The sequence below is a fragment of the Mirounga angustirostris genome, unplaced genomic scaffold (genome assembly GCF_029215605.1).
Source record: "Mirounga angustirostris isolate CCGP_5_RB_7025 unplaced genomic scaffold, mMirAng1.0.hap1 SCAF_10, whole genome shotgun sequence".
Taxonomy (NCBI): Eukaryota; Metazoa; Chordata; class Mammalia; order Carnivora; family Phocidae; genus Mirounga; species Mirounga angustirostris.
Genome location: NW_026991718.1, coordinates 74,732,508 through 74,744,499, shown reverse-complemented (window position 1 = coordinate 74,744,499; position 11,992 = coordinate 74,732,508).

Genomic DNA, 11,992 nt, shown 5'->3' with positions numbered 1-11,992 from the left:
TTCACCCTCTTTCTTTATTTCTTCAGTGCTTCTCAAAGTGTAGTCCTTAGACGAGCCCTAAAAAAACCGCCACTTGGGATGCCTGGGTGGCTCAGTTGGTTAAGCATCGGCCTTTGGCTCAGGTCATGATCCCAGAGTCCCGGGATTGAGCCCCACATTGAGCCCCACGTCAGGATCGCTGCTCCGTGGGGAGTCTGCTTCTCCCTCTGCCCCTCACCCTGCTTGTGCTCACACTCTCTCTCTCAAATAAATAAAGAAAATCTTTGAAAGAAAGAAAGAAAGAAAGAAAGAAAGAAAGAAAGAAAGAAAGAAAGAAAGAAAGAAAGAAAGAAATCACCACTTACTAAAATTACAGATTCCTGGATCCTGTCTGAGGTCTACAGAATCAAAAACTATGGGACGTGGGGCCAGAAATCTGCACTGTTAAGGTCTGCGCTGATGCTCAGCCAACACGGCAGTTTTCCAAACTACTTCTTCAATGTCCCACATTCTCTCTTCTTCATGCCTTTGTGCTCTGTGCCCTGCACAGACACACACGCTTCTTTGGCTAGCTGAATTTGGACTGTGTGCTTCTAGAATTGTTCTAAAAGCTCTTTAAGAGTCACCTTTAGGAAGCCTGCCCTGACTCCCCTAGGCTCCCTTAAGGCAAAGAATTGCAGTTTGTTATTGCTGCCAGTTACCTGTCTGTCCATGGTCAGGTTAAGCCTTTTACAGGTAGGGGCTGTATCTTTCATCTGTCCCTAGACCCTGGCAGAGTGCTGGGAATGTTGTGGTGATAAGTATTTGTGAGTGTGTGAAGAAACCAACAAATGCACAATTTTTATATCTTATTAGGAAAACCATAATCTGATACAAGAGCTAAAAATTAAAAGGAGTTCGTAAACTGAGGGAATTTGTGCTTTGCTCTAATGGATAGTCATATATGGTAATTGTCATTTAATAGATGAAAACTATAGTTGTAGATGAACTTTTAATTTCTTCCTGATGGTGTCCCGAGTTCTGATGCACTGTGCTATAGGAAAGATGGATTCATCTGGGAGTTGGACAGTCCTGGGCTCACACCTCAGCCCTGCCAAGTACCAGCTGTGTGACTTCAAGCAAGTTGCTTAATTTCTCATTATGTGAGTCAGAAAAGTCTTTTACATATGCAGAGGAAATAATATATCTACTCATAGAGGGAAAATGGGATGTAATGAAATAAAATGTGTAAGACATGGCAGGTGGTGAAAAAAAGGCTTATTCTCTCTCATTTATCGTCAGAAAGGAGCTTAGATTGTTACTGAGTGTCTACTGTATGTCAAGTATTTTATTAGATATTGGGGATGGAAGAGGAATACAAAAAAATATACATAGAATCATGTCTTCTTACTTAAGAGATAGTGTTTCAAAAGAGCTTATGATGTATTAAGGATTATAAATAAACTCATAAATCAATTTTATTAATTTTTATAAAAAAACAAAGATCTCAGCTACAAGGAGATTGCTAGTTACCTTCCAGAATTCATCTCTCCTTATTCCATAGGGCTAGAACCCCTCAGTGTAAGTCAAGTAAATGGCCACGTGGAAAAAAATATGACATTTCCTAGCGTTCTTCACTATTAAATGTGATCATTTGCCCAAGTTCTGACTAATGGGATATGAATATAGCATGAGAAAATTTCAGAAAACATCCTTAAAGAGAGGGAACATGCTGTCTTTCTCCATTTTCACCTTTCTACTAATGGCCTGGGACCTTAATGGTTGGAGCTAGAGAAGTCATTCTTGGGCCATAGTGTAGAAGCTGTGTATTGAGGATGGAGAAGCAGCAGAAATCCAGAAGCCTGGTCTCTGATGATCCCATGATACCATCATACCAGCCCCAAATTGCCTATATTTATTTGATACACAAATAAACGTTAATCCAGTATTGTTTGGCTTTTCTTCATTCACAGCTGAAGTTAATCCTAAACAATACAAACTAATACTGACTCACAAAACTTCAAGCCGTCTTTAAGTTTTTAATGGAGAAAGGCTTATGTTATAATGATGAATGAGAACAACGTAGGAGACCAAACTGTGTATGCGAAAATACATGGAAGATAGAAATAGGAAGGAAATATGCCAAATTCTTAACTTTTTGGTTTAGGGTGGTAGGGTTTTTTTTCCTGTTTCATGTTTTTTTGTACTTAATTTTTTAACTTAAAAATTTGTATTTTCAATCTTTTTGAGCGGATATACATTTGAGCTCAATTGGTAGCAACCACTGAATACAGTGTTTTCTTTATCAACTAGTCTTTTAACCTTGACATTATTTCTTTTTTTTTTTATTAAAGATTGTACCTATTTATTTGAGAGAGAGAGCACAAGCCAGGGGAGAGGCAGAGGGAGAGAGAGAAGCAGGCTCCCCGCTGAGTTGGTAGACTGACGTGGGGTTGGATCCCAGGACCCTGGGATCATGACCTGAGCCGAAGGCAGATGCTTAACCGACTAAGCCACCCAGGCACCCCAACTTTACATTATTTCTTATACCTATAAGAGAGAATAACATTGTGGTTGAGTCCGTTGGTCCTGGGCTCAGTAGCATTTTCTGGCTGTTCAAACTTAGGAAAGTTACTTTTCTGAGCCCCAGTTTCTTCATCTGTAAACTGGGCATGATAATTTTACCTATTTCGTAGGATTATGGCTTGAATTAAATAAGTAATGGATATAAAATCACTTAGCGCCATGCAAATAGTAAGCAGTCAATAAACCCTACATAGGGGCACCTGGGTGGCTCAGTCAGTTGAGCATCTGCCTTGGGCTGGGGTCAAGATCCCAGGGTCCTCAGACAGAGCCGCCCCCTCCCCCTCCTCGACATTGTTGTCTTCATCATTGTCATCCTGGCTCCCTGCTCAGCAGGGAGTCTGCTTCTCCCTCTCCCTCTGCCCCTCCCCACCGCTCGTGCGCGCTCTCTCTCTCTCTCTGCTCTCTCTCTCTCAAATAAATAAACAAAATATATATACATATATATATTCTAAATAGCCTTGGTGGGAGCAAAAAAATCCCCTAGTTTTCAGAAAAGAAGACAATAGGCTGGAAGAAGTATCTGTGTGGGTGGTGGAAGGGATGGGATGATTACTGAGGGAGGGTCTTTTTTTTTAGATTTTATTTGTAAGTAGTCTCTACACCCAACATGGGGCTTGAACTTACAACCCCAAAATCAAGAGTCGCATGCTCCACTGACTGAGCCAGCCAGGCGCCCCAAGGGAGTGCCTTAAGGGATAGTCTCTAGAATTAGGAGTTGATACAAAAAGTCATCTGGATATTCCAGATGGATATGAATTCAAGTAGTAAGTTTTTCAGTTTTCCCTAATATTTTCCTAAGATTGCTCAAGGGTTTATTTTCATTGGAAATTATATTTTAACAGAAGTGTAAAGTAGTTCCATGCTCAATGATGAAAGCAAAACCATAAAAGAAATCTCAAGAGGGCTAAAAGTAACTCAAGGAAAGAAGTCAGCATGTATTTTTTTAAACAATGGGAAGAATTCCCATTTGTTTGTAGTTAAATACTAATAAAGTCTGACTTTCCACAAAGGGATAAATAGTCTGTCATTACTCTTACAAAGAGACAATCTGAGTAACTGGAGAACTAATTTGTTTTAACCACGTTTTTGAAAAGTTATTTTTGTGTCAGAAGAAGAGTTCACCCAATATTCCATATGCTTCCCCAAATTTCCCAGCCTCCTCTGTTGTCAGGTGAGGGCCATGTGACTAGGTCTTCACAGGAGACGAAGACAAAGTGATATGCTGTGCGCCCCTTCTGGTCTGAGATTGGGAGTAGTGGGGATGGAACCATGTATTGAAATGGTGGTGTCACAAGAGATGGAGCCTAGATTCCTAAGTCACCAAATGGAGGAGAGCTCCACCAACCTTCTTTGGACTTCGAGTAGGAAATAACTTTTGGGGGACACTGTCTGGCTTAGTCAGTGGAGCGTGTAACTCTTGATCTCGGAGTTGTGGGTTCAAGTCCCATGTTGGGTATAGACATTACTTAAAAATAAACTCTTAAAAAAAAAAAAAAGAAATAGGGGCGCCTGGGTGGCTCAGTCGTTAAGCGTCTGCCTTCGGCTCAGGTCATGATCCCAGGGTCCTGGGATCGAGCCCAGCATCGGGCTCCCTGCTCCATGGGAAGCCTGCTTCTCCCTCTCCCACTCCCCCTGCTTGTGTTCCCTCTCTCACTGTGTCTCTCTCTGTCAAATAAATAAATAAAATCTTTAAAAAAAAAAAAAAAGATAGAAATGTTGGGGTGCCTGGGTGGCTCAGTCATTAAGCGTCTGCCTTTGGCTCAGGTCATGATCCCGGGGTCCTGGGATCGAGCCCCGCATCGGGCTCCCTGCTCAGCAGGAAGCCTGCTTCTCCCTCTCCCACTCCCCCTGCTTGTGTTCCCTCTGTGTCTCTCTCTGTCAAATAAATAAATAAAATCTTTAAAAAAAAGGGCGCCTGGGTGGCTCAGTTGGTTAAGCGACTGCCTTCAGCTCAGGTCATGATCCCAGAGTCCTGGGATTGAGTCCCACATCGGGCTCCTGGCTCGGCGGGGAGCCTGCTTCTCCCTCTCCCTCTGCCTGCTGCTCCCCCTGCTTGTGTTCCCTCTGTGTCTCTCTCTGTCAAATAAATAAATAAAATCTTAAAAAAAAAAAAATGTTTCCTTTAAAAAAAAAAAGAAATTAAACCGAAAATTCTAAAATATGTAACCATTCATTTAAAATAATAACGAACCTATTATATGCTAATAAAAATAATACATTTTTTTTAAAGATTTTATTTATTTATTTATTTGAGAGAGAGAGAGCAGGAGAGGGGGAGGGTCTGATGGAGAAGCAGACTCCCCCGCTGAGCAGGGAGCCCGATGCGGGACTCAATTCCGGGACTCCAGGATCATGACCTGAGCCGAAGGCAGTCGCTTAACCAACTGAGCCACCCAGGCGCCCCAAAAATAATACATTTTATGAAAGAAATTATTTCCAAAACAAAAGCAGTTTTCGGAAAGAAGAATGGCATTGGTTTTTGTCGTGGTTGCTGTTATTTTGCTCATCTCCATAATGTCATGCTTAATAGAAGATAGACTCTAATATCTGCTTCTGCATTCAGTCTGCTGTGAAATCTTTGGGTTGAAACACATGAAGAAAATCTGGCCTTACACAGAGGTGCCTGGCTGTCTCAGTCCATAGAACATGTGACTCTTGATCTCGAGGTCTTGAGTTCAAGCCCCACATTGGGGGTAAAGTTTACTTAAAAAAAAAAAAAAAAGGCTCAGTTGGTTAAGCGACTGCCTTCGGCTTGGGTCATGATCCTGGAGTCCCAGGATCGAGTCCTGCGTCGGGCTCCCTGCTCAGCAGGGAGTCTGCCTCTCTCTCTGACCCTCCCCCCTCTCATGCTCTCTATCTCATTCTCTCTCTCAAATAAATAAATAAAATCTTTAAAAAAAAAAAAAAAAGGGAGGGGCACCTGCGTGGCTCAGTCGGTTGAGCGTCTGCCTTTGGCTCAGGTCATGATCCCAGGGTCCTGGGACCAAGTCCTGCATCGGGCTCCCCGCTCAGCGGGGAGCCTGCTTCTCCATATCCCGCTGCTACTCCCCCTGCTTGTGCTCTCTCTCTCTGTCAAATAAATAAATAAAATCTTTTAAAAAAAAGTAATTACAAGAGGAAGAAATGCAGATATACTAAAAGGACGATGTTAAAGGGTGCCTGACTGGCTTATTCAGTAGAGCACATGACTCTTGATCTCAGGGTTGTGATTTTGAGCCCCACGTTGAGCCTGGAGCTTACTTTTAAAAGAATAATTAATTAATTTAATTTTAAAAATCTGGCCTCAGGTGATTGTAAAAAGGGAGGATTTTAATATTCTTTTCAGATGATTATGGATATTCTTCTTTAATATTACACCAAAACTTGACAAGTTGTAGTTTCTAAAAGGTTAGTTGCACAGATTAAAAAAAAAAAAAAAGATTAGTTGTAATCTGAGATCTGACCTTTTCATACTCTGTTATATTAAGATCAATTCACCTATCTCATCCTTTGAATGGATATCTTACCAGTGCATGATTCTATAACATCACACATTTTCATTCAGAAAATAATGGTTCATTGAGTTATTCAGATCTTCGAAACATTGACACGTAACATTATACAAAACCCCAAAAATCACATTCATTAACATCACCACTGGTGTCACTGGAAAGGTCTTTAAATACTGGGAAGCTCTCAGGCTCACAGTGGCAGATACAAGGTTCCTAAAATTCTAATATTCGTGTGAAAGCTCAAATTTTATCACGGGCAACAAATACTATCAGTTGTTTTCCTTGAAGTGACAGGCCCACTTTGTTCATTTTTAAGAAAATCTTTGCCAAATACCCAAGTTTGAATACTATAATTTGTCTGCCAGTCATTCTTTTAAGTCAAAATAGAGCTCTGTGGAAAAGCAGTTGGTTCCTTGCAATTCAAAGAACAAGTGCTTTTCCTCAAGATATCCCTCTATTTCAGTAAGCAGCCCAAGGACCTCACATGTACTTCCCATTTCATCACATGTAGTGTTAAAAATACATCGACTCAGGGGCGCCTGGGAGGCTCATTCGGTTGAGCCTCTGGCTGTTGGTTTCGGTTCAGGTCATGATCTCAGCGTCCTGAGATCCGAGCCCAGTGTCTGGCTCCGTGTTCAGTGGGGCATCTGCTTGAGATTCTTTCTCTCCCTCTGCCTCTTCCTGCTCGTGCTCTCTCTCTCTTTAAAATAAACAAATATTTAAAAAATAAGTGTACTCAAAAAAAAAATGTACTCAAGAGTCAAGACTTAATAAGATTAAGAATTTTTACTATTTCAGGGTGCCTGAGTGGTTCAGTCCATTAAGCATCTGCCTGCAGCTCAGGTCATGGTCCCAGGGTCCTGGGATCAAGCCCCGCATCCTGTTCCCTGCTCTGCGGGGAGCCTGCTTCTCCCTCTTCCATTCCCCCTGATTGTGTTCCCTCTCTCACTGTGTCTCTCTGTCAAATAAATAGATAAAATCTTTAAAAAAAATTTTTTTCCTAATAATATTGACATTATTTGCCTTTTTCTTTTCTTTTTTTTTTTTTAAGATTTTATTGACAAACTTAGGGCCAAGAGATCTTATAGTTAGCTTAGTTATTTATATTTTTGTTTTCAAGCATTAGAAGGTCTATTAGTGAGGTAGTTTTTTCTTGCTTGTTATTTATTCTCTAAAAAATAATGACTTAATGGGAGAAGATCTGAATAGACATCTCTCCAAAAAAGATCTACAAATGGCTAATAAGTGAAAAACAAAACAAAACAAATGGTTAATAAGTCTATGAAAAGGTGCTCAACATCATTAGTCATCAGGGGTATACAAATCAAACCCACAGTGAGATACCACTTCACACCCACTAAATGGCTAGAAATCAAAAAGTCAGATAATGACAAGTGTAAGTAAGGATGAGGAGAAATCAGAACTCTCATATAGAGCTGGTGAGGATGTGAAATTGTCCAACTACTTTTGGAAAACAGTTCAGTGGTTCCTCAAACAATTAAACAGAATTAATGTATAATCTGGCAATTCCATATCTAGGTATATACCCAAGAAAATTGAAAATACATGTTTATACAGAAACTTGTATGTGAATGTTCATAGCAGCATTATTCAGAATAGCAAAAACGTGAAAACAACTCAAATGTCCATCAACAGACACATAAATAAGTAAAATGTAATTAATATATCCATGCGATGGAATACTATTTGGCTTTAAAAAAGGAGTGAAGAGCTGGTGTATTCCATAACATGGATGAATCTTGGCTACATTAGCTAACTGAAGGAAGCCAATCACAAAAGACCACATATAATATGATTCCACTTACATAAAGGTCTGGAATATGGAAATCAATAGAGACAGAATGTTAATTAGCAATTACTTGATGGGGGGAGGAGAATTGAGGAATGTGATAGCTAAGGATAAGGGGTTTCTTCTTGAGATGATGACAATGTTCTAAAATTGACTGTGGTGATGTTTCCACTTATCTGTGAATATACTAAAAACCATTGAACTGTACACTCTAAATGGGTGAATTGTATGGTATGTTAATTATATCTCAAAAAAACTCTTCACCCCCAAATTAATTGAGTTACAGAAAAAATTACAAGAAAAAATTTTAGAGCAATAATTTTGTAGAAAAGGAGTCTGAAGCCCCAGAAAGAGAGGTAATTGACCTAAAGTCACACAAAAGCTGGGACAGGAACCTGGGTTTATGGTCCCTGCAGTGGAGTGCATTTCATCCTCCAGAATAGTATTACAATACCCCTTTCACTTCCGAGAAGAAAATTCTAATGATCATACCAAAAGCATTCAAATTGGAGTCAGCCTAAGAGGTAAAAAGAAAGTATCTACAAGAAAAGTGCTCTATCTACAACTCTGCTTTGAACAATGTCCCCCTTTGTGGAAAGAAATGGGAAACGGAGCAGAATAAGAGAGAACTAGAATTCACCTTCTTGCTTTAAACACTAGACCATGGGCAGGCTTCTAAGTAGTCATACCAGTTGCATAGGCTTTTGCCAACTCCCTTAAAAATAGCTACTCGTAAGAATAGTAAACACAAAAAATAGCACAAACGTTTTGGTGGGTCCACGGGCTAGTAAATATCACACCCCTTCATAGCCAAACATATTGTACTGGACAGCTTGATGCTTTTCTTACAAATGATTTGGTTCCAATGCTAGTCAGTGCGAGGCAGAACTATGGGGATGCCTCTGATTTGTGTCATACTTTGAGTTTCAATCTCCTTTTATATAGTGTCCCATCTGATGCTCAGAACCAGCACTGTGATATCAATAGGGTAGGTATTATAAGCCCCATTTTGCAGATAGGAAATTATTTTTAGATAAGTAGGCAAGGTTTATTATCATCTTCATTTTATGAATGAGGAGTTTTATTTTACACAGTGTGATATAAATAGCTGCAAGAGAGGACTTAAACCTGTAGCTGGTACATGAGATTTGGAGAACTATTTAAGACTGGAGAACAGGGGCGCCTGGCTGGCTCAGTTGGTGGAGCGTGCAACTCTTGATCAGGGGGTTGTGGGTTCAAGCCCCATGTTGGGTGTCGAGATTAGTTAAAAATAAGACCTAAAAAAAAAAAAAGGGAAGAAGAAGAAGAGATTGGAGAACAAGGGAACAGAGTGTACAGCTGGGATACTCAATGGAAACAATAGATTTATTACTGCATTATATTTATTACATTTGTATAAACTGCTTTTAGACAGATCAGACCCTGGACATGCAAGCCCTGGTCTGCTACAGAATGGTTGACAGTGCTGCTTCCTTGCACAACTCCAGGGGACATCATTTACATGGAGGTGACACCATTGTCATAGCATTAGATATAAACAGTGGGTATCCCCTGGAATTAGCAAAGCAGATTCTGGGCATTAAGGAAGAGATGCTATGTAGATATCACATATGGGGGGGCCACTGGCTGGCTCAGTCGGTAGACCATGTGACTCTTGATCTTGAGGTCGTGAGTTCAAGCCCCATGTTGGGTGTAGGATTACTTAAAAATTTTTTTTGAATGGGGCACCTGGGTGGCTCAGTCAGTGGAAGAAGTGACTCTGGATCTCCCAGGCATGAACTGGAGCCCCAGGTTGGGTGTAGAGACTACTTAAAAAAATAAGTAAACTTAAGGGGACTCTGGGTGGCTCAGTCGTTAAGCGTCTGCCTTCAGCTCAGGTCATGATCCTAGGGTCCTGGGATCGAGGCCCACATCCGGCTCCCTGCTCTGCTGGAAGCCTGCTTCTCCCTCTCCCACTCCCCCTGCTTGTGTTCCCTCTCTCACTGTGTCTCTCTCTGTCAAATAAATAAATAAAATCTTTAAAAAATAAATAAACTTAAAAAAAACCTTAAAAGATACTGTTTCTATGGAAAGCTTTACTCAGCAAGTATTTACAGATACAACAGATACAGTGTAGATACATGGATAAAGTAGCATATAAAACTAACACAGTTGTTGCCCTTATGTAGCTTACACTCTAATAGAAAATGAGAATCTGGGGTGCCTGGGTGGCTCAGTCGCTAAGCATCAGCCTTCGGCTCAGGTCATGATCCCAGGGTCCTGGGATTGAGGCAAGCATCGGGCTCCCTGCTCATCGGGAAGCCTGCTTCTCCCTCTCCCACTTCCCCTGCTTATTTCCCTCTCTTGCTGTGTCTCTGTCAAATAAATAAATAAAATTTAAAAAAAATAATAATTGAATCAGTCAGTTTGACATCAATAATTTGAGTCATTTGGTATTATAAGTACAGTAAAGAATGTAAGCAAATCTAGAAATATATCAATTATTCCATGAATAATAGTCCCCTTTGAAATTACTAACTTACTTATATTTCATGTGTGCCTGTTTTTTGAAATTGGGATCATTGCCTTAAATCTTTGTGCCTGTGTTTGGTAAATCATATGGACAAACAAATTTGAAATCCGTTTATCAAGTTTCAAGAGCCAATTGCTGGTAGAACAAATACCCAATCATTTGAACTGTTGAAAGAAAAATTGAGGCAGAGTAAAAATTTCAAGAGTTTATTTGAGCGAAAATCAATTAGTCATGCCAAACCAGAAAGTGTTCCACCAACAGGAGCTAAGGAAAAAATTGTATAGAGGATAGAGATACAAGACAAGGAAATTATTTGATCAGCTATAGCTTAAGCAGCTGCCTTATTTGGGAAAGGCTTGTTGGCTGTATGTGATTGGTTGCCCTTAGGTTTTGATTTCTTAACCTTGAGGCATTTATAGGCTTGGGTTTGGGTTTGTTTATGTAATGTCGCTAAAGCCCTAGAACCACTTCAGAGTAATGGCCTCCTTGTTTAGTTAATTTAATAATCACTGTAGCTGTATTGCATTTTCAAAGAAAGAAGATATGCAGTTCATGATTCCAAATAGTTAAAATCTAAAATTAGGACTTTAAGAAAAAAATCTAAATTAATTTAAAACAAATAACTTTTTTCTTTTTTTTAATGTAACTATTTTTTTTAAAGATTTTATTTATGAGAGAGAGAGAGAGCATGAGCTGGGGAGGGGCAGAGGGAGAGGGAGAAGCAGGCTCCCCGCTGAGCAGGGAGCCCAACACCAGGCTCCATCCCAGGATGCCAAGATCCCAAGATCATGACCTGAGCTGAAGGCAGATGCTTAACTGAGCCATTCAGGCGCCCCTTCATATAACTACTTTTTAAAAGTGTATTAGTGAGGGGGTGACTTAACTTACCTTGACTATAGTAGTAGTTTAACCAAATAGAATTTTAATGTTTTTCAAATAGCAAGAAGTCTGGAAGCAGGAAGAGTTGCCAAACAAAAATACAGGACATCTAGTTAAATTTGGATTTCAGATAAACAATGAATTGGTTTTTAGTATAAGATGTCTCATGCACAAACGTAACTAGGTAAGTGGTATTTGATTTGGCAGTCATAGAGCTTGATTGTCCAGGCTGATGCTCATGGATGCCTGCAAGCTCCTTTTTGCATGGTAGGATAGGAGTTTGTCCTCAGGGGTTACAAGATGGATATTCTACCTGCAGGCATCAAATTCGTGTTCTAGGTAGGAAGAATGGGGGAAAGAGACAGGGGGAAGACAGTAGTCCTAAGCCAGCTGAGTCTGGCCCTTTGAATCAGGAAAACAGTAGCTTCTAAACAAATGTCCCTTGGACTTAGGACAATCATAGCTTCTCTGGAAACTCCATCTAGTAGAAATCACTTAGATTTTCTCTGCCAGAACTGGGTTGCCTGGCCACCCCTAGCTGCAAAGATGAACAGAGACGTGAATATTTTTAATTGGATGCTCAGCCACTGTGAACAAATTGGATTTCCATGAGGAAGGAAGAAGAGAAGAATTGACTTGGGATAGGCAACTTGCAATATCTATAGTGAAAGGTAAAAGTAACTTTCAGTGCTGATTTTGAATTGTATTTCACCACACAAATGTGCACTGTGAATTTGGAAGGTGAGAGAAATTCAA